General features: G+C 45.6%; 1 pseudogene; it reads right to left on the bottom strand.

Annotated features, from left to right (window-relative positions):
- The window catches only part of LOC146799847 (uncharacterized), an 80,512-nt pseudogene extending 76,667 nt beyond the window's left edge, over positions 1 to 3,845 (bottom strand).
- Between the last annotated feature and the right edge of the window lie 22,592 nt (positions 3,846 to 26,437).

The following is a 26,437-nucleotide window of genomic DNA, read 5'->3' on the forward strand; positions in this document are numbered from 1 at the left end:
TGTGTGTGTATAACTGTAATATGGGTGAGTAAATGGCAGTGTGATTAATTACTTGCATGACTGAGTATGTGTGTGAGTAACTCTATGGATGAGTAGCGGTGTGGGAGTGTTTATATAGGTGTATGAGTGCATATGATAGCCCTGTACTGAGTGACCATAAGTATGAGTGACTGTACGGGTGAGTGAGTGGATGAGTGTTTAGACCTAAGAGTCAGTGATGGGGTACGCACTTATTGGTGTTGGATTGTCTATGGTTTTGAGAGTGGCAGTTTGTAATTTAGAGTGGGTGTCTCAAAGGTTATATTAGGTGTGACAAGAAGCATCAAATGATCACATGAATGACGTCATCAGTGATGTCATCAGTGATGTCATTTGAGATGTCATCAGTGATGTCATCAGTGATGTCACTGACCATGTCACGAGTGATGTAATATGTGACGTCATCAGCAGTGCATTGCGGGGGCGCGAGTTATAGTTAGCTGAACTAACTATAACGGGGGAATTTATAGGGTTTTGTACGAGGGAAATGTCCAGCTAACTATAACGCCTCTGAAACCTATGGTTTTTTCAGTGAATTTCTAAGGTTTTTTAAATGCTAATTCCTAACTATAACGTGCCTGAAACCTATGGTTTTTTCAGTACATTTCAAAGGTTTTTTAAATGCTATTTCCTAACTATAACATACCTGAAACCTATGTTTTTTTAAGTGAATATCAAAGGTACCAGGATTCACTCTAAGTGTCAATGTTCTATTTCCCCCTCTGTGACCCGGTTTCACTTGTTCTAGTATGTAATATAAGTGAACTATTTGAGAGATGGAATTCCTCAAAATGTCTAGCCACAGGGTAATGTTTGTCTTTATTGTTACAACTCGAAGATGTTCCAATACTCTTTTCTTGGCTACAAAGGTAGTGCTGCCTATATATTGAATAATAAACGGGCATTCCAAAGCGTAGATCACATAGTTAGAGCTAGAGGTGAGGAATTTTTTAATATTTCTCTCACCATTCGAGGTCAGATATTTCTTTCTCAAGTGACTATTATTGCAGGCCTTGCAATGTCCGCACAGGTAGAAACCTTGTAAGGTGTGGTGCGGAGTTCCTAGTTTTTTGGTTATGTCTCCTATCATCAGTAAGTGTCTGAGATAAATATAAATATCGGAAAGCGCACTTAGCGTAAATTTTTTTACTACCGGCTACCGCTGGTTTTTATCGCGGAGATAGCGTGTTATTAGCAACGCGTATCTCCAAGGCGATAAAAAATCCAGCGATAGCGGCGAAATGACTGATCATCTCTGGAAATCCAGCGTTGAAATTCCTGCGATAGTGAAATCCTTGGTAATAAGCCAAGGTGATCTCAGCCTGATAATCCACCTCTCATTGAAAAGATGGGTAAGTCAGGTTTCAATCAGACATTAGGAACCAGCGATTATCTCAGTTAGCGTGACTTTTTTATCGCAACGCGAGCATTGATAATAGGGGGAAATTGTGTTTGTGACTGTTTCCATTTACTTTTAGTGATGAACGCCTACTTTGCATGTCATTAGCGATAAATATCGCTGACATGCAAAGCGGCAAAAAAACTGGCGCTATTGCCAGTAAACTGTCGCTAGCAGCTGTCAGCGACAGCTTGCTAATAGGGCGATAGCAATATCGCCGCTTTATCGGTAAAAAGTGCAGCTAAAGCGGCGATATTGCCCTTGATAATATGCCCCAAAGTCTTTTGCCATTTCTAAAGCAAAGTCTTTACTCATAGGATTAGCACAGTGCTATCCATGCCGAGCTGTCAAATGGCCAAAGCCATTAACCAATCCAGGCACAGTATTACAGCTTTGGATTGGTAAAATACCATTCAAGCCCACCTGAAATGAATAATAAAAAACGCTGACAGGCGTTTCACTCTCATTAGAGCTCTTCATAGAAGTATAGCTTTGTCCAGACACACGGGAGCACCCAGTATAAGTCAAAACGAAACCCTTTCAGGCATCGCGTGACGCATAAATTATGCACAAAAAGAAGCAGAGAACTCTGGGTAGTTCTCAAGTTTAGGTGGAAAGCAGCTCCAGTATAGAGCACTTTCAACACCAGCGACAAATTTGCTCGCCTCAAATGTCTGCTTTTCTATCAAAGTCTTTAAGCATAGGATTAGCACAGTACTGCAGCTTTGAATTGGTAAAATACCATTCAATCCCACCTGAAATGTCCCTTTCTCCACGCCGAGAGAGAAAGGGACAAAGCCTTCTACAGCAAAGGCTTTAAGCATAGGATTAGCACAGAGCCATCCACGCCAACCTGTAAAATGGCCAAAGCCTTTTACCACTCCAGGCACAGGATTGGTAAAATACCATTCAAGCCCACCTGAAATGAATAAAAGCAACCCCTGGCACGTGTGTCACTCTCATTAGAACTAATTCGAAGCTCTAATACTGGAAATAGGAGGAAGAATTGAGAATCGCGGTAGGTGAGACCTCATGTTTGCATGTATGGGCGAGAACCATGTCCTCTTCCATTTGTTCAACCTACAAAGAAAATAGCTACAAATGACTCCTGCGATGGTCCCTTGCTTCTTGCCTCACAAATGATGATCGCCCAGCAATTTCACTCGTCGCCTCTCTACTTCACTCGACACCACTCTACTCCACTCTAAACCCCTGTACACCACTTTACTCTATGCTACTCTGCTCCATGCCACTCTACTCTACGCTACTCAACAACACTCCACTGATCTCCACACCACTCTACTCCTCTTTACCGCATTCTATGCCACTCTTTATCACTTTACTCTGTGCCACTCCAGTCTACTCCACTCCACTCACATCCAAGCCACTCTACTCTACATCACTCTACTCTACACCACTCCACTCTAGGCCACTCTATTCTGCGCCACTCCATACCACTCTTCTTTACTCTTTGCCGCTCTACTCCACACAATGCCACTATACAGCACTCTACGCCACCCTATGCCACTCAACTCTACACCCACTCCACTCCATTACTCTATGCCACTCTACTATATGCCACTCCACTCTATGCCGCCCCACTCAACTCCACTCTACTCTGCACCACTCCACTGTACTGTACTTTTTGCCACTCTATGCCGTTCCACTCTGTTACTCTACGCCACTCTCCTCTATGCCTCTCTAATCTATGCCACTTTTAGTTGTGCTGAACTCCGCCTCTCACGGTCGCTGTCACCCCCTTTTCTCTTCATCCCACGGTCGCTGTCACCCCCTTCTCTCCTCCTCGCATGGTCGCTGTCACCCCCTTCTCTCCTCCTCTCATGGTCGCTGTCACCCTCTTCTCTTCTCCTTTAACGGTCGCTGTCACCCCCTTCTCTCCTCCTCTCATGGTCGCTATCACCCCCTTCTCTCTTCCTCTCATGGTCTCTGTCACCCCCTTCTCTCCTCTCACAGTTGCTGTCACCCCCTTCTCTCCTCCTCTCACAGTCGCTGTCACCCCCTTCTCTTCTCCTCTCATGGTCGCTGTCACCCCCTTCTCTCCTCCTCTCACAGTCGCTGTCACCCCCTTCTCTTCTCCTCTCACAGTCGCTGTCACCCCCTTCTCTCCTCTATTCTCATGGTCTCTGTCACCCCCTTCTCTCCTCCTCTCACAGTCGCTGTCACCCCCTTCTTTTCTCCTCTCACAGTCGCTGTCACCCCCTTCTCTCCTCTCCTCTCATGGTCTCTGTCACCCCCTTTTCTCCTCTCCTCTCACGGTCGCTGTCACCCCCTTCTCACCTTCTCGCATGGTCACTGTCACCCCCTTCGCTCCTCCTCTCATGGTCGCTGTCACCCCCTTCTCTTCTCCTCTCACGGTCGCTGTCACCCCCTTCTCTCCTCCTCCCATGGTCGCTGTCACCCCCTTCTCTCCTCCTCTCACGGTCTCTGTCACTCCTTCTCTCCTCCTCTCACGGTCGCTCTCACCCCCTTCTCTCCTCCTCTCACTGTCGCTGTTACCCCCTTCTCTCCTCCTCCCACGGTCGCTGTCACCCCCTTCTCTCCTCCTCCCACGGTCGCTATCCCCCCCCCCTCTCCTCCTCCCACGGTCGCTGTCACCCCCTTCTCTCCTCCTCACACGGTCGCCCTAACCCCCTCTTCTCTTCCTCCTCCTCTCACTGTCACCCCGTTTCCTTCCCTCCTCTCACGGTCGCCCTGGCCCCTCTCCTCTCCCTCTCACGGTCGCTCTCACCCCCTTCTCTCCTCCTCTCACGGTCGCTGTCACCCCCTTCTCCCCTCCTCTCACGGTCGCTGTCATCCCCTTCTCTGCCTCCTCTCACTGTCACCCCTTCTCTCCTCCTCACACGGTCGCCCTCGCCCCCTCTTCTCTTCCTCCTCCTCTCACTGTCACCCCTTTCCTCCTCTCACGGTCGCCCTCGCCCCTCTCCTCTCCCTCTCCTCCTGCCCTCCTTGCCATCTGCTGCTTGCATCGTGCCACGAGGCTGGGATCAGATGGCATCTAATCGATTCTGATGGTTGCCATGGCGACAAGGGGGACAGGAGGCGGATGAGAGGCACAGCCTGCGCCCCTGGGCTGCCAGGGCACCTCTCACTCGCCCCCATCACGAACTGCGCAACTTGCACCACTGCACGACGACATGCGATGCTGCACTGACTGCAACGACCAGGCCTGTTACACATCATCACACACAGTTACACAACAAAACGCCCTGCTGCACATCAACATACTGTGCAGTAAGGTGCATGCTGGACAACAGTATGCATGCCACCCAAGAACATGCAGTCTTACAGACCAGCATGCACTGCTCCACAACACGCATACTACACGTGCTGCTACTGCTGCACAACATGCACTGCTACACAACACGCATACTGCACGTGCTGCTAGTGCTGCACAACATGCACTGCTACACCACACGCATACTGCACATGTGCTGGTAGCTCTACACAACACGCACTGCTACACAATACACACACCAGTGCTACTACACAACACGCATACTACACGTGTTGCTAGTGCTGCACAACATGCACTGCTCCACAACACGCATACTGCGCATGTGCTGCTAGCTCTACACAACACGCACTGCTACACAACACACACACCACGCATGTGGTACTACACAACACACATACTACACATGTGCCGCTAGTGCTACACAACATGAACTGCTAACACAACACACATACTACACATGTGCTGCTAGTGCTACACAACATGCACTGCTACACGACACAAACATTACACATGCTGCTATACAACACATACTATACATGCTGCTACACAGTATGCAGTGCTAGCAACATACATACTACATATTTGCTGTTACACAACACACATTCTACACATTTGCTGCTGGTGCCACACAACATGCACTGCTACTCAACATGCATCCTACACATGTTCTGCTAGTGTTACACAACACAAACTGGTACACAACACATATTCTACACATGTGCTGCTACACAAAATGCACTGCTACACAACAACACACATGCTAATTAGACCTGTGCTGCCGCACAACATGTGCTGTTACACATAAAAACACACAAGCAAAAAAGCACAGTAATACATAGTGTGAGAATGTCAGGGTAGGCAGACATGTAAATAGTTTAGAACTGAGACTTCCATCATATCTGCAGCACAGACAGCAACATATTAAACTCTGTACCCTAGGAAAAGGGAGCACACCTCCCCAGCCTATATCTCTCCCTATACCTCTCTCAATATATCCTCTACCTCCGCTCTCTGACGCATCCCAACCCCCATTCTACTACTGTAATCCACAAAAGACCCCTTTCTGGACTCTTCCCTCCTTGCATCATCTTTTACCTCTTTTAATAATCAAATTTCCCAAACAAGCCTTTAGAAACCCCCCCTCTGACTCTTCCCCCTCCACCTCCCATTTACTCACCCCAAACCTCCTCCTACTGCTATGAGCTCCAACGTCCATCGCTCAAATCCATTTCATATTTCACTCTACTTATTCCCACTAATCCTGTTTAGGTTCCGGAGTCGCATACTACCTGCCGAAAAGCGCTTCAACACCTTATCAGAGATACCAAGCGCTATATAAATGAAACCCTTCCCTCTTCTATCCCTCCACTATCCTTTTTCAATCAAAATACCAAACGCACTTGTCCATCGCTCAAATCAATTTCATAACTCTCAATACTAATTCACCACTAATCATTTTTGCGTTCCGGAGTAGCGTGCTATTAACCAAAAAAGCGCTTTGATGCCTCGTCAGAGGTAGTAAGCGCTATATAAATGCATTTACAAGTGCAATGCGCTCTCCACTGGCCACTGACCACAGGCATGTGGTCATGTGCTTCTCTGCTCATCAACATTTTCAACTGGTGCTTATGTCTTTTGGGCGCTATGCCACACCCAGGACGAGTCCCTTTTCAACCCCCCCCCCCCCCCAACCACAATCCCTGCATGATGTTTTATATCCTGACTTTGGGTTTCTCCCGACCATTCACTCTTAACATACAATATCTACAAGTATGGACGATATGTGACTCCTCCACCTTTTAACCCTCATTGTCTTATGTAACATTCCCTGTACATTGATTTACACACTTGTATGATATATTGCTCCTCTGTGTGCGGTGCAAAGCGCTCTGACACCCAACGCTGGGATGAGTAACGCTATAAAAGAATTAAATAAAAATTAGTAGGCACCATTTAAATCAACATTGGTGTAATTACTCATACAGACAGATACGTCTTTCATTCTTACAGTGTAAGCACCTCTCTTACATAGAGAGTTTCACAAAATTACAAACCTGCCTCCGAGAGTTTCTTCTGTGTAAGTGATAAGCTGTGCACCTTGTTTCCGTCCATTGCATTGGGGTCCAGGTCTTAGGCTCCAGAGAGCTGTCCGCCTGGAAGATGCGTGAACAAAAGAAGGAGGAGTGGCACTTAAAGAAAGGAAATAACCAGGGGGTGCTGCACCCCTGAGCTTTAGGAACACCTGCATTTTTAAAGACAGCAAACCTGTAAACATATGAAAGTCTCTTCAAAATTCAAAAAGTGTATTTCATTAACCTGCAGAACTGTCTCACCTTATTAAATCTGATGATAGCAGCGCATTCAGAAGGGTTTCTATTTTGAGTGATAGTTTTTAAACATGAATTTAGAAAGGTTCATACTCCTCCCCCCCCCCCCCACTGACTTGACAACAATGCCCCAGTGATTGAATCAAACACAGGAGAAGGTTTTGCGCAGCGCACATCCTGAAGTCATGTATTCGCGGTCCTCTTACATGTGAGAATGAAGAAAAAGGAGGGACGTTGATATAAAACAATGGCCCAGGATCGCACAATTTTGTCAAGTGGGGAAGTTGGGATTCACCCCAGGTTTTCTGGTTCTACAATGTACAATTCAGTTCAGCCGCTACACGGATGTGCTTCACTTCTCCTACACCCACTTTTCGCCCCGAACACCACCCTGCTGGCATCAGGGCAGCCCTCGGACACACCAAAGACGACACTTTTCGAACCCCGGGAAAATGTTTGCGAGTACCCATGGTATATAGGGGCATGTCAGCAACAACCGGCGATAATTATCGCTAAGCGCACTTAGCGCTAGGATAATTATCGCCGGGTAACGTGGATTTTTATCGCTGAGATAGCGTGCTATTAGCAACGCTTATCTCATTAGCGATAAAAATCCTAGCACTAACTGCCTAACGTGAGATTATCGCTGGAAAGCCAGCGATAATCTCACGAAATGTGGCGTTAGCTTGAAGATAGGGCCCCACAAACTTAGCCATGATATCCACCCTCCATAGGATATCATGGCTAAGTCAGTCCCGAAGCAGGCGTAAGGAAAGTAGCGATAACAGGGGTTATCGCTACTTTTCCTGCCTCTATGCTTCATAGCGTGGGGCTTGATGATAGGAGAAATGTCGCTTAGCGACATTTCTCTTGTCATGTTGGGTCATGAACGGCCACTTTGCATCTCATTAGAGATGCAAAGCTGGGCGTTAAGAATCTGGGCGCTAATGCAAGGCTTCCCGCGTTAGCGTGACCATGCTAATTAGGCGATAAAATTATCGCCGCTTTTCGGACGAAAACGGCCGCAAAAGCGGCAATAATTTTCTATCGCCGCCTTGTAGATATGCCCCATAGACTTTTCAATGAGCAGAATAGTGAACCCCTTCCAGACTGGAAGTAGCTCAAATCTTATAATCTGTCTAAGTTAGAGTTGCCTTTCATTGTAGAGGTGTCTAGTCAGAAATCTTCGATTGCCTAGCGCCGAGACACTCTTTGAGTAGCCGAGCACTATATAAGAACCATTCATTCATTCATTAATCAATCTCTCGCCTTCCATCTCCCCGTATGTGATGAATTACTGTCTATTCTCTCGTCCTCTGTCTGCGTCCTGCTCTCCAAATAGTGAGGCAGTGGAAAGGTTTCAGCATGTGTTTCTGTCTTTTCATTGCAGTATACAGGTTACTCATCCTGTAGTTTAACCGAGGTGCTATCCTCTCCTCCATCGGTGACAGGAGAAGGCTACAAATGTCGTCACCCTTCAACACGACCTTAACATATCCTATCAGGGCTATCAATGGTGAGGGGGTAATCCTCACTCCTCTTGGAGAGTGTGTGGGGTGTCTGAGGCCAGACGCTCTCCATCAGTGGCACCTCCAGGCCATGTTCAGCTGCTGGTGCCGGCAGCTAAGGGAGGTCGGTTCCGCATCGACTCTCGCGGTGTGTAGATCTACTGCTGTAGAGTACATCCGGTGCAACAATGTAAAGTGTATCAATCGGTGTCTGTTGGTGAAACATATGTTACACGTCTGAACACAGCAGTAGGACCACACCTCTTCTGTCATTTTTTCCCCGGATCTATCCCCCACCTTCCCCTGATCCCACTCTGCGGTGCCTGCCTTATCTCTCAGATAGACTAGTTATCAAGTCCTTGTGAGAACTAAATAATACAGGTGTATCCAAGGCCAGGGTGGCACCACAAGGAAAGGAGAGGGGTGAGCCCTCATCGGCTGTTTGAGTCTCCAGCAAACTATTCAGCAGTGAGGGGAAACGGTCAAGCGGGCTGTTCCACGCGTGCCATTTCAACACAAGTGGAACAAACTCCTACCTGAACCACGAATCTGCCTGAACCACACATATGCTCCGTTAAGGCAGTCAGCGGTCTGGATGTGCGGAACAAACTCCTGCCTGAACCACGTATCTGCCTGAACCACACATTGCTCCGTTAAGGCAGTCAGCGGTCTAGATGTGCGGAACAAACTCCTGCCTGAACCACGTATATCTGTCTGAACCACACATATGCTTCGTTAAGGCAGTCAGCGGTCTGGATGTGCGGAACAAACTCCTGCCTGAACCACGTATATCTGTCTGAACCACACATATGCTTCGTTAAGGCAGTCAGCGGTCTGGATGTGCGGAACAAACTCCTGCCTGAACCACGTATCTGCCTGAACCACACATATGCTTCGTTAAGGCAGTCAGCGGTCTGGATGTGTGGAACAAACTCCTGCCTAAACCACGTATCTGCCTGAACCACACATTTGCTTAGTTAAGGCAGTCAGCGGTCTGGATGTGCGGAACAAACTCCTGCCTGAACCACGCATATCTGTCTGAACCACACATATGCTTCGTTAAGGCAGTCAGTGGTCTAGATGTGTGGAACAAACTCCTGCCTGAACCACGTATCTGCCTGAACCACACATTTGCTTAGTTAAGGCAGTCAGCGGTCTGGATGTGTGGAACAAACTCCTGCCTGTACCACGTATCTGCCTGAACCACACATATGCTTCGTTAAGGTAGTCAGCGGTCTGGATGTGTGGAACAAACTCCTGCCTGAACCACGTATCTGCCTGAACCACACATATGCTTCGTTAAGGAAGTCAGCGGTCTGGATGTGTGGAACAAACTCCTGCCTAAACCACGTATCTGCCTGAACCACACATTGCTCCGTTAAGGCAGTCAGCGGTCTAGATGTGCGGAACAAACTCCTGCCTGAACCACGTATATCTGTCTGAACCACACATATGCTTCGTTAAGGCAGTCAGTGGTCTAGATGTGTGGAACAAACTCCTGCCTGAACCACACATATGCTTCGTTAAGGTAGTCAGCGGTCTGGATGTGTGGAACAAACTCCTGCCTAAACCACGTGTCTGCCTGAACCACACATTTGCTTAGTTAAGGCAGTCAGCGGTCTGGATGTGTGGAACAAACTCCTGCCTGAACCACGAATCTGCCTGAACCACACATATGCTTCGTTAAGGTAGTCAGCGGTCTGGATGTGTGGAACAAACTCCTGCCTGAACCACGAATCTGCCTGAACCACACATATGCTTCGTTAAGGCAGTCAGCGGTCTGGATGTGCGGAACAGGACCAGGCAGGATCGGGAGAGGATGCTCCTGGACACGTTCTGGTAAGGGGGGCTAGAGCTGGGTTTGGGGGGGGAGTAGTTTTTAGGGCTGAAGCCAGTTTTAGGGCTCAGTGCAGGGTGTATGGGGCAGTTTTCAGGGGTGGGAGTCAGTTTTAGGGCTCAGGGTGGGGGGAACGAAGTTCATTGTAAAAGTATGCATGGTAAAGGCATGTGTGGTAATGACGCGGTTGTCGTTCAGACCAAGTTGTTTAGGCATGCGTAGTTGTATCATACAACCAGCAGCGAGGAGTCTGTCTCTCCCTAAACCTTTCCATTGACATGTATATCTTCTCCTCATCCCTAAAGCCGTGGAAGGATAGCTTTACTCAAATAATCGTGCAGATGATACTCAGGTTTGCTACCCTTATCCGCGCACAGTCCAGCCTATGATTAGGTGAACCATGCCAGGATTCGGGCATGGTCCTACATCTCGTGCAACCATGATCATCCACCTCTACTACAGGGCCAGCTGCTCATGTGGGCGTCAGTAGTCTAGCCACGGTCCTGCTAGTTCTACCACCTGCCCCAGATTTCGTGGGTGTTTTACTAGCCCTCACTATTGCACCAGCGTTTTCTGTAGCATTTTTCCCATTTCGACATTGGGCGTGGTAGTGAACTGTGTCACGAGTCTTTAGAGATCACTTTCTAACTGTGCGCGTGTACAGCGTATCCGTCTCAGTTTGCCACATTGCTTACACATACATAGTCCTCTGATACGTGCCTAAAGCACCTGTCACTCTATGGAGCACCATGAAACTGAGCCCAGATTCTTTTCAAAATACTGTTCTATGCATTGCATGACCACATCCGTGACTACTGTGTCCGCTAGCCTCTAGACCCTCATGGGTGACTTGCCGCGTGACTGATTGATGGATTGCTTGACTAGGACCGTACATGGAAATATCCAGGGCCCTATTCACAGAACTAACTTAAGACAAATTCCTAAACTTACTACTATTTTGGTATTCACAGAAGGCATTTACTCATTTTGGTATTCACAGAAGGCACTTACTCATTTCGGTATTCACAGAAGTTAGGAGTCCTAACTTTAAGACTCCTAAATGCCTTCTGTGAATACCGAAAGTCTTAAAATTAGGATTTTTCTCATTTTAGTAGTGGTAAAGTTAGGACTCCTAACTTTAGGACTCCTAAATGCCTTCTGTGAATACCAAAAGTCTTAAAATTAGGATTTTTCTCATTTTAGTAGTAGTAAAGTTAGGACTCCTAACTTTAGGACTCCTAAATGCCTTCTGTGAATACCAAAAGTCTTAAAATTAGGATTTTTCTCAATTTAGTAGTAGTAAAGTTAGGACTCCTAACTTTAGGACTCCTAAATGCCTTCTGTGAATACCGAAAGCCTTACAATTAGGATTTTTCTCAGTTTAGTAGTAGTAAAGTTAGGAGTCCTAACTTTAGGACTCCTAAACTGAGAAAAATCCTAATTTTAAGACTTTCGGTATTCACAGAAGGCATTTAGGAGTCCTAAAGTTAGGACTCCTAACTTCTGTGAATACTGAAGTGAGTAAGTGTCTTATGTGAATACCAAAATGAGTAAGTGCCTTCTGTGAATACGAAAATGGTAGTAAGTTTAGAATTTTGTCTTAAGTTAGTTCTGTGAATCGGGCCCCCATTGTCTATCAGTGTGCGTGGGCAATGGGATAAATGGGCCTATGGGGAAGGGTCTGATAAAGCGCATGGGTAAATAGTAATTTCTGAAATTCGTGTACACACACTCCTTGTCATTATCCAATACTCTACCCATGGTAGTGCATGGTCCACCGAGGAGTAATTTGTGTACACACACTCCTAGTTATTGTTGTATTCTGGTCTTCTCCTTCTCCCTGCTGCTCAGCCTGTGTGTGTGATGTCATCGGAATGTTCGTGGATGCATGGTTTGAGGTGTGGAGTTTGAGTGAGATGGGCTGAGCAGCTGGATGCTGCTCCCGGTAGGGCCTTCTTTACCATCCTACTTACTATGAATAAATCTACTTAACTACACCTATGGCTCCTGGATTACATCACTTGCCAGAGTACCTTCTTCAATGTAACAGTGGCGACGATTGGAAGTAAAGAACCACGCGAAAACCTAAGAAACTTATGAAACTGAAGGAACAGATGAAACTAAAGGATCTGATGAAACTGCGCCTAAATGAAGCAAGCTGAGCCTGATGACAAAGCTAATCCACGCCTTGGATGCCCCACCGGTGTCTTTTATAACAGACAGCCTACTAAGGTATGTTTAGGCGTTAGACACTGTTTGGCTCGAAAGGTTTGAAGCCTGAACCTAGTTCCAAATATGCCCTTCCATCCGTTTTGCAACTTGATTCTGCCTGCCAATTGATTACTCTTATAATTGGAATTTGTCTTGAGGCTGCCTACAGATTTTTTTTTCTGAATGTTTTGGACATCGTGCCTTAAACCTGCCTATTTGTACTGCATTGATGGTGTCAGCAAAATAAAAAAAAAAAAAATGAAGACCTGGACATTTTAATGGGAATGTGTATGACTCACTGGGACTGAACTTTCATTTCACGTGAACTGTGACTAAACTTAAAATGTGCCTACAGGTGGTAGCAGCGAGCGATTTCAAGTTTATGCTTCAGGCAATTTCGAGTGGTGTCTGGTGTTACACTGGTGTCCGGTGAGTTATTGAATTGCCTATATGCATTGAAGCTGCTGGTGAGCCTGTTATTTTAAACCTGCCTTCGTGGGTGAGACTCGTCTTGAGACTGTTGAACCCAGTGTTAGAAGTGGGGGGGAACGGAGGGGCACGGCGTGCCCCTACTTTTAAAAATTATGCTAGTCCGTTCCCCTACTTCTTGATTTAAAAAAAGCGTCCCGGGACTGCCCTAATTCAGGCCCGGTTCTAGTAAGGGCTTGAAGGCAGGCGCGAAACGCCATGGGGCTCAAAGTGCTTCAAAGCCGCCCCCACCCCACACCTCCCCCGTCGCGCACACAGACAGTTCTTGAGATTATCGCAGCCTTACCCGACCAAGTACTTCACAGGTCTTTAAAAGACCATTTACATGTTAGCGAGGCTTTGTTTATTTTTTCACCCCTTCATCTCCAACAGGGGCATGGCGAAAGGCGACACATCCTTTCTTTGGCCTCGGTAACCTTTGCCTACTGTCCCGCTGCGTGGATATTCTTTTTCTATGCAGCGCAGGAGAAAAGAAGTTTGTTTATTTTGATTCACCTTTCCCAACCCCTGCAGCTGCTTATCACTTCAGGCTACGACACTAAAATTGACTAATGGAGTAGGTAGGAGAATGTGTCACTATTTGTTTTTCTTTTTAAATTCTGCACAGGCGCAGCAGGACATGTACTTTGTGTGTGCTTCATTTAATCCGTTTTTATCATTATCATGGCCGATGCAGGACAATAAAAAATGCCCAGATAACGCTGGGGATTAATGATCCTGCTGGAGAGCAATCATTTCTCTGTTAGTAGTTACCTGCAGATGAACTGTATTTTATGTGGATAGCTCAGTGGGTTACTGTCTTTGTCACAGAGATCCTTGTGTTGCTTGCAGTTCAGAAGTTACAATCCTAACATAGGACAGTGACCAATGAACTGTCATCAAAGAGCTGTATGCAAACCTGAATGATATAGTTAGAACTTCGCGTTTTTTGTTTTGTGATATAGTTAGAACTTCCCCAGTCTTTCATTATTCTAATGTTGCTAAAATGAGTATCTTTGGGCAGATATACATTTTTATCAGTAAAGCCAACCCCTAACCACTGGAGTACTCTTTAAATCCTGAGTTTGTGCTTCTCCAGACCAAACCCTCTTAAAATAACTGCCCACCAGTATGGATGACATGTGATTCATACACCTTGTAATCCTCATTGGCTTATGTGACATTCCCTGTAGACTGATTTACATACTTGTGTGACTCATTGTCTCTGTATAATGTGTGCGTGGTGTAAAGTACTGACACACACTACACTGATATGAGTAGCGCTACACAACAAATTAAATGCATATGAGAGAGGGGCTACATAAAGATGAGGGGCACTGTTGGAGGGTGGCAGTGAGGGAATCCGAGGAGGAGGTAGTGGGAGTGGCTATGGAGCGATGAGGGGCACTGTTGGAGGGTGGCAGTGAGGGAATCTGAGGAAGAGGTCATGGGGGGAGGGGGGAGCTAGGGAGAGATGAGGGGCACTGCTGGAGGATGGTAGTGAGGGATTCTGAGGAGAAGGTCATGAGGGGGAGGGGCTACAGCGAAATGAGGGGCACTGGTGGAGGGTGGCAGTGAGGGAATCCGAGGAGGAGGTGATGAGGGGGAGGGGCTATGGGGAGATGAGGAGCACTTGTGGCGTATGGCAGTGATTATTGGTGTGGCGCCAAAAAAGACTTTCGCATCAGCGCTAAAGCCAGCCTTGTCATGGCCTTTCTGTTTTTGTTTATTTAATTAGCAGTCGGGTCATAAGGGCTACTGTGGAACATACTTTAAAGTGTGTGCTAATTATATTTACTGCTATATTCAATGTTTTAAGTTTGAAGGTGATTTTACTAATGTTTTTACCTGGAAAAATGAAAGTGGAGCCCGATGGTGCCTGATATGGGGCAGGGGCCCAAGGTCAGCTGTGAGATAAGGTGCACTGGAGAGGAGTAGTGGATAATCAAGCCTATAAGGAAGTGCGTTGCGGAGTCTGGGGTCAGGTGGAGGTAGCAATGAAGAGGGATCCTCCATGAAGGCTCGAACAGAGGGAGCCCAAGTAGTGTCACTTGCCTGATACTACCACCTCAGAAACCTCCTCTTCCCATCAAAGGAAAATTACATAGAAAAAACAGTTTTTGAGAGTGATAATATTTAGAAAGAGATTTGGAAAAGAGTGCGATTTACTGGGCCTTGTAAGACTAAGAAGAGATAAAGGAGGGCCCGGAGGATTTGCAGTCTGGGTGTTGCTACTCCCAAGATAATTTTGAAAAAAAAACTATAGGGTCAAATACTGCATTTTATTTTCAACACCCCATTTTTACACAAATTCTCTCAAAAGCCATTACTGTGCCAAAACAACATCCCCAGGAGTTGACCACATTTTTTTTCAAGATGCACAATATGTTCCTCCCATAAGTAAATATTTACCTCCACTTTGCCAAGGCCTGTGTTTTGTCCTGCTTGCTCACATGTTATCTCACTCAGGCTCACTACCCCCATTATTCATTCTCATTCACTTTCCCTTTTACTCAAAATTGCTCACTTGCACTCACTCTTCAACATTCGGTATCACATTCTCACTCACTCAGTCTCACCACTTTTTCCTACTCTGATTACCTCATTCTAACTTACAGTTTCACTTACTCTACGTGACTCCTTCTCACTCACTTTCTCTCACTTTCATCGACATACACTCTTTCACTCATGCTCAGTTACATTCAGGCACTCAATCATTCACACCCACATTTACTTACTCGCACTCATTCTTCTTTGCAGGACACTTGAATACATATGTGCTATACTATGTTTGAGCATCCAGCTGGCTGACATGAATAAGATTTATTTATTTATTTATCTCACTTGTAACATCCTGGTGCTGACAATCAAGAGTGCATAATTTGTGGATAAGAAGGAGCCCTTGTGGGTTTCCGTGAGTCAGATCAGATTCTCTTGAAGAGTTCCTTTATCTCTAAACCCTGCTTAACACGTGTGTACAGGAGGAGCCCTATATTCATGTCCTCAATGTTTGAGACAAAAAATACTCATTGATTTCTGAACGAGAGTAAAAGCGTTAAGGTAACATGTCGTTCCTGCTTATATTTTGCATGCTTTACATAATCCTGCATTCCCTATGAGTATTTGCTTTTCCCAGAATGTTGTTACTTTTTTTCAGGCACTGCATAATTTGAAATGAGTCACATCCAGGTGCTTATAATGGGGCAGAATTGGGTTGTAGCTGAAGACAGTGCGAGTTTCACTCAGTGGGGCAGAAGGGTGTTCGGTGGGGATAGGATGTGGCATTATGGCCAGAGCTACCAAATTTGGAGCTGGGGAACCTGGTTCAGCCCTCATGCCTTGTCCATCAGACCACTCCTGAGGGAGCACCCATGATAGACTTTAGAAGGCCCCACTAGACCTTAGAAGCCCTGGTCTCTTAGCACCAGCAGGTGAACCCTACCGGTGGCCAGTTGGGTAAACTTGAAGCCCTGTCCACCACAATTCATACCCAGGTTCACCACCAGTCTTGCGGGCAGGTCTACAAAGCAGCACACCCTAGAGCAGCAGTGGCTTTGTCACGCAGTAGTTTTCTTGCAATAATAAAAGTCTCCCACACAACCCCCACGGTTTTTGACGCATTCATAGATTTACAAGGACTTGTAATCCTGGGAATGCGGCAAAATCTTGCGCTGCCCCAGAGGAGGCATAACTAGGAGAAATATCTTTATTTCTCCTTGCTTTTTCCTCTTTCAAACTGTGCTTTATTCTGCAGCCCACATAGAAAGATGAAAAAGCCTCTCAAGATTGTTTTTGTACAGGAAGGTGCCCCTTCCTGCACAAAAACAATCCTGCATGCAAAGGAGGCACCCTGGCACCATGGGGCAAGTGTGCCTGCGTTGAAGCTAGGCTGTCGAAATGGCGCCAGTGCAGGGGGAAAAGACCGGAATGCACCATATTGGATAAATACGGCACATTCCCGCCCTTTCCCTGTGACGCAGGGCAGCGCAGCAAAGTAACTTGCTGTGCTGCCCTGCGCCACCATTCCCATAAATATGTCCCTAAGCTCACAAATAGTCAATTGACCACACTAATTATCTGTGTAAGAGCATGTATTGATAAACACAATGAGCCACTGACCTTTTTCTTGGACCTTGTTGAGTTGCCAAGCACAGCAGCAGATCTAATCTTAGATACCTTACTTGCATGCTTAGAGAGACACGGTTTTACTGATGAGTATTTAAAAAGTCATTTGGTTCAGCTTGTAACAGATGGTGCTTCCAATATGATAGGTAGGAAATCCGGTGTGGCAACTCTTCTGAAACTGAAATATCCACAGTTGAGTGTATGGCACTGTGCTAACCACAAGCTGGAGCTTGCTGTGGGTGATATTTGTAAAGAAGTCGCAGGCATTAATCAGCTCAAATTTTTTTTGATAAACTATATACCACCTACCATGCCTCTCCGAAAAATCAGAGAGAGCTTGGGGAATGTGCTCTGGAGGTAGAAGTAAGACTTCTGGCAATTGGAAAGGTGCTAGATATACGTTGGGTGTCCTCAAGTGAAAGATCTGTGAGAGCTGTTTGGAATAACTACAAAGGACTTATTAAACATTTCATGGAATCTTCCGAAGACTCAACGAGGAGTGACCTTGAGCAGAGGAAATATGCTGGTTTAAACCGTTTATTAACCTCCCTGGTGTTTGTTGAAAATATGGGCATTTTATATGATGCTCTCACAGAATTGGGTGACCTATCCAGAAGGCTGCAGCGGCGTGATATGACCATATATGAGGCCGATCATTCAATACAGATGCAGATTTTAGTGTTTGAATCAATGGCTGATGCACCTGGGCCCTTTGTTTGCTACAACTGCGTTAGATGCTGCTGAACGGATGCAGTTTGCTGGTGTAGGACAACAACAGAACAAAGGCTGTGTTAGCATCAATAGGGCACAGTTCTTTAGGAGCTTAGCAAATAACCTGTGAAAAAGGATGACAATGTCTAATGCATCAAATGTTTCTAGATGCACAACCACAAACAATGATGAAATAGAATACAAAGAGTTAGTACATAGAATGAAACTCCTACAACCAGTTTATTGGCCAGATCCAGTAGACATCTTATACGGTGAGGGAGAATTACAAAACCTTTGTAGCAGGTTGCATGTATTTGATACCAGGCAGTACATCCTTGGTTTCAGAGAGTACAAACAAAATAAAAATTGCATCTCTGAAAGCCTGAAACCATTAATGCACATTATAAACACCTTGTGTACCTCAACTGCTGAATGTGAACGGGGCTTTAGTGTAATGAATGATGTGCTCACACCACTGCGGAACAGAATATCAATCAATCGTCTGTCCTCTACAATGTTCATAAATATCGTGGGGCCACCTGTCATAGAATTTAAACCTGAATTTTATGTTCAGAAATGGTTAGAAAAAGGGAGGAGAAGTGCAGATGAAAGAAACTGCATGGCTCGGAGACAAATGGCTTATGATTCCACTTATAAGCGTATTTGGAATATTCTGTGATTGGAAACATGTCCCACATTGTAAATGAATTAAATATAAACAACTTATATATTAAACCTCAAATAAACATGTTTATTGATTCTTTGAATTAAATAACGTTATAAGCTGTAACTGGTCAGTGAAATGCCAAACGTTCAAAAATTGGTATGTTTTGCTATTTCTAGCCACACCTCCGACTCCGCCCACTAATCCAATCCTTGGGTTATTCCCGCCCCCTGAGTCTCCGCCCACAGTTCCCCTACTTTTTTTCCCCCACTTCGACCACTGGTTGAACCTCTGTCAGAGAGCAAAGATCATACGACATATTGCTATATCGAACCCGGGCGTGAAGAAGCAATTTCCTGTAAAGAGTGTTGGCGATTTGTTTTCACTAAAGGAAAGAGTGAATGAAGGCGCTGCAACTAAAAATTGGGCTGATATATGTGTGCCTCTCCGAGCGTGGAAATAGTGCGATTGAGGTTTTGCACTAGCAATAACAACACAAAGGTACTTTATTTGGCATTGTCGTGCTTGAACCATAACTGTTCGAATGTTCTTAAACCTCAAGTGGCAGTTACCTTACGAGCGCGCACAGTCGCGTGATGGTCCTAGCGTTTTGTTAATCGGGTTACTTGAAGTGGAGCTGGCGTAATCTTTGTCGTGAAAGACTGCAGCGTGTCTGACGCAGGGACGTCCTAAACGTGATGACGCTCCTAGCAGTCACCGTAGAGTGTGCAATTCCATCAAAATAAAAGTGGGTTTATGCAACCTGATTTAAGCGAAACGCTTATTTGTCATCTTCATCTCTAAGTGCCAGCATCGTCTTTCCCATTCATTTCATTGCTTCCATCGGAATCTTCCTGTGCTGCGCTTATTATTTTTCTCTCGTCGGACATTCCCGTGGATAGTGAGAACAAATCAAGGGTGATGATTCATCGCTCCGTCATCGTTGAAGAAGAAAAAAATGCCCAGAAGTGCACACAATGTGATTATGTTTCCCTAACATGTCCGATAGCCACCGTGCCTTAACTTCTAAACAACGCTTTTGAAGAGGAGCCATGCGTAATTGATGGGGACTTCTTTAATTATTCCAAATATTGGTATGTTGCCGAGTGTAAATTCTGCTGTGTCAACGGTGGCCACATTTATTATTTTAATTTATTATGTTGCCATGCTCAAGTCTTACTGTATTATCGTCACAACTGTATCCATTCTATTTATTTCAATCCTTTGGAATTGTGCTTTGATGTAGTTTATTGTACGATTACTATGATCGAGCTAGTATGTCTGCCTATTCATACAATTTTTATGGTCTTATGTTTTGCCATACCTTATGAACTGTTGTAAGATGTCATCTCATTTACTTATTCTCCCTGGGGAATTTAAATGTTATTATCTTTTCACATCTACTAAGTGCCATGAACTCATAGGTTTTATTCATTTTGCTTTCATGCATTTTGAATCTTTAAAGTGTTTTGTCTAGGCGTGCGCCAGGGAGTCATGTAACCCGTGAGCGTTGGGGAGTCATGTACCCCTTAAAGTGGTTTGCCTAGGTGTGTGTATCGGGGGTTATATACCCTTTTTAAAGTGTTTCAAGTGTTGTCAAGGCGTGCGTTTCTGGGTGTCAGAGCGCTGGGGAGTCATGTACCCCTTAAAGTGTGTGTTGCCTAGTCATTGGTTTCAGGGGTTAAATACCCTTTTAAAGTGTTTAAGTGTAGTCTAGGCATGCGTTTCTAGGAGTCGGGTATCCTGAGAGCGCTGGGGAGTCATGTACCCCTTAAAGTGTGTGTTGCCTAGGCATTGGTTTTTAAGGTTAAATACCTGTTAAAGTGTGTTATGTGTTGTCTAGGTGTGCGTTTCTGGGAGTTAGGTATCCTGTGAGCGCTGGGGAGTCGTGTACCCCTTAAAATGTGTGTTGCCTAGGCGTGCGTTTCAGGGAGTCGCGAACCCTGTGCGCAGGGGGTCATGTACCCTTTAAAGTTGTGTTGTGCTTTGGCATATGTTTGAATGGTAACTTTAACTTACGTGTTAACCCCATGCTGTGTGTGTTTGGTTTAGAAATTCTGCGTTCCTGTCCTGGTTATTCTGAGGGGCGCCATTCTTTTAGTTTGGGTTTCCCTTTTATCACTTTTTGTGCTGGTCTGGCCAACTGGCATGATTTGTGATATTTAGGGTATTTTTGGTTTGGATGAGGGATGGTGGTTAGGTGATGTTTAGTGAGTCAGTTGAATGGTTGAATCGTAAGGTCATATGTGATTTTACATTGGTTATTGTCGGATGTGTGGTCGTGTGAGGTTTTACATTAAAGTGTTGGATTGTATTGTCATGTATTGTTTTTGCATTGGTTTGTGTTAGGTGAAATTGTGCCGCTCTTCATGTTTTGTGTGAGAGGTGTCATCCTATCTTTCTTTTGAATTTAGTGTGAGTGGTGTTTTGTTATGTGGTGTGATACAATTAATCATACCATTTTAAAATATTCACAGTGGTTTGAGTTCTTATAATGTGCTGTAATGTTATTTCAAAATGTTATGTAAATTTATTCATACATTCTCGTCATTGCTTATTTGTAATCCTGACCTTGTCATCGTCAGGACTTACTGTGTTATTTTCTCTTGTATCTTTTGTTCCGTTGTTTAAAGGAGGGAGATGTGTTGTATTCTGGTCTTCTCCTTCTCCCTGCTGCTCAGCCTGTGTGTGTGATGTCATCGGAATGTTCGTGGATGCATGGTTTGAGGTGTGGAGTTTGAGTGAGATGGGCTGAGCAGCTGGATGCTGCTCCTGGTAGGGCCTTCTTTACCATCCTACTTACTATGAATAAATCTACTTAACTACACCTATGGCTCCTGGATTACATCACTTGCCAGAGTACTTTCATCAATGTAACAGTTATTATCAGTGATCTATCGCAGAAGCGCATGGTCCACCGAGGAGTAATTTGTGTACACACACTCCTAGTCATTATCCAACACTCTATCTGCCGTAGCGCATGGTCCACTGAGGGGTAATTTGTGCACACATACTCCCAGTCATTATCCAACACTATATCCGCAGTAGCGCCTGGTCCACAGAGGAGTTATTTGTGTACACACATTCCTAGTCGTTATGCAAAACACTATCAGCGGTAGCGCATGGTCCACTGAGGGGTAATTTGTGCACATACACTCCCAGTCGTTGTCCAACACTCTCCCCGTGGTAGCGCATGGTCCACTGAGGGGTAATTTGTGCACACATACTGCCAGTCATTATCCAACACTATATCCGCAGTAGCGCCTGGTCCACAGAGGAGTTATTTGTGTACACACACTCCTAGTCATTAGCCAACACTCTATCTGTGTTAGTGCCTGGTCCACCGAGGAGTTATTCATGTACACACACTCCTAGTCATTAGCCAACACTCTATCTGTGTTAGTGCCTGGTCCACCGAGGAGTTATTCATGTACACACACTCCTAGTCATTAGCCAACACTCTATCTGTGTTAGTGCCTGGTCCACCGAGGAGTTATTCATGTACACACACTCCTAGTCATTAGCCAACACTCTATCTGTGTTAGTGCCTGGTCCACCGAGGAGTTATTCATGTACACACACTCCTAGTCATTAGCCAACACTCTATCTGTGTTAGTGCCTGGTCCACCGAGGAGTTATTCATGTACACACACTCCTAGTCATTAGCCAACACTCTATCTGTGTTAGCGCCTGGTCCACCGAGGAGTTATTCATGTACACACACTCCTAGTCATTAGCCAACACTCTATCTGTGTTAGTGCCTGGTCCACTGAGGAGTTATTCATGTACACACACTCCTAGTCATTAGCCAACACTCTATCTGTGTTAGTGCCTGGTCCACCGAGGAGTTATTCATGTACACACACTCCTAGTCATTAGCCAACACTATATCCGCAGTAGCGCCTGGTCCACCGAGGAGTTATTCATGTACACACACTCCTAGTCATTAGCCAACACTCTATCTGTGTTAGTGCCTGGTCCACCGAGGAGTTATTCATGTACACACACTCCTAGTCATTAGCCAACACTCTATCTGTGTTAGTGCCTGGTCCACCGAGGAGTTATTCATGTACACACACTCCTAGTCTTTAGCCAACACTCTATCTGTGTTAGTGCCTGGTCCACCGAGGAGTTATTTGTGTACACACACTCCTAGTCATTAGCCAACACTCTATCTGTGTTAGTGCCTGGTCCACCGAGGAGTTATTCATGTACCCACACTCCTAGTCATTCGCCAACACTCTATCTGCAGTAGCTCAACAGGATTGTCTGGGCAAGATTGGTTTCATTTGTTTTTTCTGGAAAAAATTCCAATACAGTACTGCTTTCTAGGTCTCGCCTGACCCAGCGCATGCGCTGATCTGGCGAGACTTATTGAGAGGGCCACAAAAAGTGCTACCAGACCAGACTAGAGCTACAGTGCATGTGCGCAGGCGCGCGCACCGCGTTTGACCACGATTACTTCACTTTCGTGGCCGCACGGCCGCTTTGAACTTTGATCGCGAACACGATCACTTTCGCGGCCTCAGGGCTGCTTGTCTTCTACTTGCTAATAGTCACCAGTGGCGTCACTAGTGGGGTGCGGGGGGTGCGGACCGCACCGGGTGACACCCTCACATGGGGTGACACCAAAGGGCCGGTGTGTGTGCACTGCAGAGCAAGGCAACCGCGGCGCAACGCAACCTAACCTAACGAGACCTATTACATTGCAGATGCTTCTTTAAATAGTTGGGATGGCTGTTTTGGGGTAATGTTAGACAACGTTGTAGTAGATTCTATTTTCTTTACTTTCCCTCTAATGATTTACAGAATGTTCTCCCGTGACGTCACGCTCAAGAGTTCTGGGAAGCCACGTGAACATATTTGCTGGACGGAATGACAGCGCTTGCCAGGGCACGCTGTGGGCGTGGCCTGGCGCTGCCCGCGGGGGAGGAGCTGGGAGCGTGGGACGGGCAGAGTTAGAGATTAACTTTGGGTTTCACCACGTTACACAGAGTTAAGGAGCGGAGGCAGGTCTTAAATCCTTCGGCTCCAAGGTGTGGGTCAAAGACTTCATTTGCTGTTGGAAGAGGAACTTGATGAACTCAGACCTGGACAAGCTGGTGTCTGATGCAGGTAGGACGGGGACCTGTCCTACGAGGGGTCACTTTGCTGTTATTCGTATGTCTGGGAATTGCGGAGAGGAACCTACTGATTTAGTTCCCAGATGAGCTTCTTTTGGACGTAAGTGACGTGTTCTAGATTTTGTGACCTGTTTACATTTGTGATTAATCGTTTTAGTGGAGTTTAAGGAAAGAGTTACCTGCTTTCAGGAGGAGGTGCCTGTGCACAGTGCGCACTGTCTCCTCCTCCACCGCGTCTGCGTGCCTTGGCATCGTCACTAGAGGGGTTCAGTGATCGTAATTTTGAATCCGGCCCGGGCCGGGAATCCCGCATGCGCATTGGGCCCTAAGTGCGCCGCATGACTCGGCATCACGAGGGTCGAGGAGGATGTCTCAGCAGGTTTGACCACCCGCCATAATTTAATTTTATTCTAAGGAGCCAGGCTTAAGGCTAGCCACTGACCGACCGACGTAGTCCCCCCCCTCGTCTGCCACCATTGCCAACTCAGCAGGTGAGTGTATTTCAGTTTCTCCGGTCGGGCGGCACCAATTGATTAAGCCATGTGGGTCAGGTGGCGGTGGGTGGTGGTCAAGCCGAGGTTATGCGGATCTCCGCTCGTGTCTGTACCTCGAAGGGTGTTATACTATTGTGTGTATCTCTTCTTGTAAATAACTTCAGGCCTCAGTCTCGCCTGCTAGCACGGCAGTTCTTCTCTAGTCTGACTCTTACTGAAAACAGTGGCTGCCTGCAAGACGGGGTTCTCACTCTCTTTCCTCTCCTTTCTTTTATTTGCACCCCTGTGAAATGGATCCAAAAAAGAAAATCACTTTTGCTGGAAATCAATGTCGTATTTTTCTGACATTTAATTCCAAAGGGCAGCATCGTGAATAAAAGTTTAAAAATATGAAAAATGAATAACTAAATAATGTAAGACAGAGTGGTAGCAAACTGGCCAGATTTATTGTATTCACACCCAAACACATTAGCGCCACTTTTACAGAGTTTGCCAGTGAAGCGCTATTTTAGTTGTCTTGGCTTTGTTTTCCCTGGGCTTGGAACTAGTGCACCAATCCCGGAGGTACTGCGATGTGAGGATTGAAAAACAAAATTTGTACTGCTGCTCTGTATCTAGGGATGTTGTCTTTTTTTACCATACTGCTTACGTTTTGTAAGGATATAAGCAATGGCCATTGAAATAGGTCCATTCAGGGCCCTGTAGTCATGTCCTTAACTTTTCAGACAAAAGCGCTCACTGATTTCTTAACATGAGTGTAAAAGCGTTAAGGTAACCATGTTGTTCCTGCTTACATTTCACATGGTTTGTGAAATTTTGCATTCCCTATGAGTGTTTGCTTTTTCCAGGATGCTGTCACTTTTTTGTTGTTGTAAATGTAGGCCATATATTGCTCTTGCCCAGTGTTTAATTTCAATTGAGCCGCATCCAGGTGTTTATAGCTGGCAACAATTGGGTTGTAGTTGAAGGCAGTGTGAGTTTTTCTCAGTGGGGCAGAATGGTGTTCAGTGTGGGGGAGAGGATGTGGCACTATGGCCAGAGCTGCTGAATTTGGAACTGGGGAACCAGGTTCAGCCTTCATGACCAGTCCATCAGACCACTCTACTGAGAGAGTACTATCTCATGCTAGACCTTATATTAGAAGCCCCGGTGTCGTAGCACCAGCAGGGAGACCGTAGCATGACAAGTATAGGTTAACTTTCAAGGCTTGTCCACCACTATTCATACTGAAGTTCACCTCCAGTCTTGCGGGCAGGCCTATGAAGCAGCACACCCTAGAACAACAGTGACCCTGTCACTGAGATCACAGGACCCTTGAGAAGGGCCAGCTCTAGGGCGGCGCAACCACTGTGACCGCAGCAGGTGCTGACTTTAGGTGGAGGCATCATTTTTGCAAGTCTATTATGGTTTTAAAAGTGCTTGCGGCCTCCTTCCTGGCCTCCAGTAATTTTCGGTAACAATAAAAATGTCATGATGACTCTGGTGATTAATGTTCTACGTAGAGAGAGATCGGAATTTTGTCTAATGGAAAATTTGACTCATGGAAAGGTAGCTCAGAGGGTTAATGTATCTGCTGCAAAGAACATGTACCATGCAGATCACAAGGTGCACATAATGTAAATAGGCCAGTGGGCTACTGCTTTTGTCAGAGAGATCCTTTTGTTACTTGCAGTTTATAAGTTAAAATCCTAACATAGAACAGTGAGCTATTAACTGTCATCTACTCCGCAGCAATACAAGTCACATTTTTTATTAACTTTTGATACGGTTGAGCTACAAACAATTTATTCGTTTAAATGGTCAGATCATGCTGCAGATCTTGCATTATGAGGCAAATATGGCAGAGCCATTATTATTTAGAAAACATTTGCAAACTAGGATTTTTAGCCATTCATGTTTGAACTGCTGTTGTGGAAAAGGGAGAAGTGCTGATGACAGAAACTCCATGGCTCGGAGACAAATGGCTTGTGCTTTTTATTGTATTTGGGGACATTCTGTGATTAGAAGTATATCCCACTTTGTGAATACATTTTACTGTCAATAACTCATTATAACCTTAAATAATCATGTGTATCCATTGGTTGATTAAACTGGGCAGTGAAACCAAATACAAAAAATAGGGATGTTTGCGCATTCTGGCCACACCTCTGGCTCCGCCCACTGATCCAATCCTTGGGTTATTCCCGCCCTCTGATTCTCCACCCACAGTTCCCCTACTTTTTTCCCCCACTTCGACCACTGATATATCATGTTGCCGGATAGTGGGAACACCACA

The sequence above is a fragment of the Triturus cristatus genome, chromosome 8 (genome assembly GCF_964204655.1).
Source record: "Triturus cristatus chromosome 8, aTriCri1.1, whole genome shotgun sequence".
Lineage (NCBI taxonomy): Eukaryota > Metazoa > Chordata > Amphibia > Caudata > Salamandridae > Triturus > Triturus cristatus.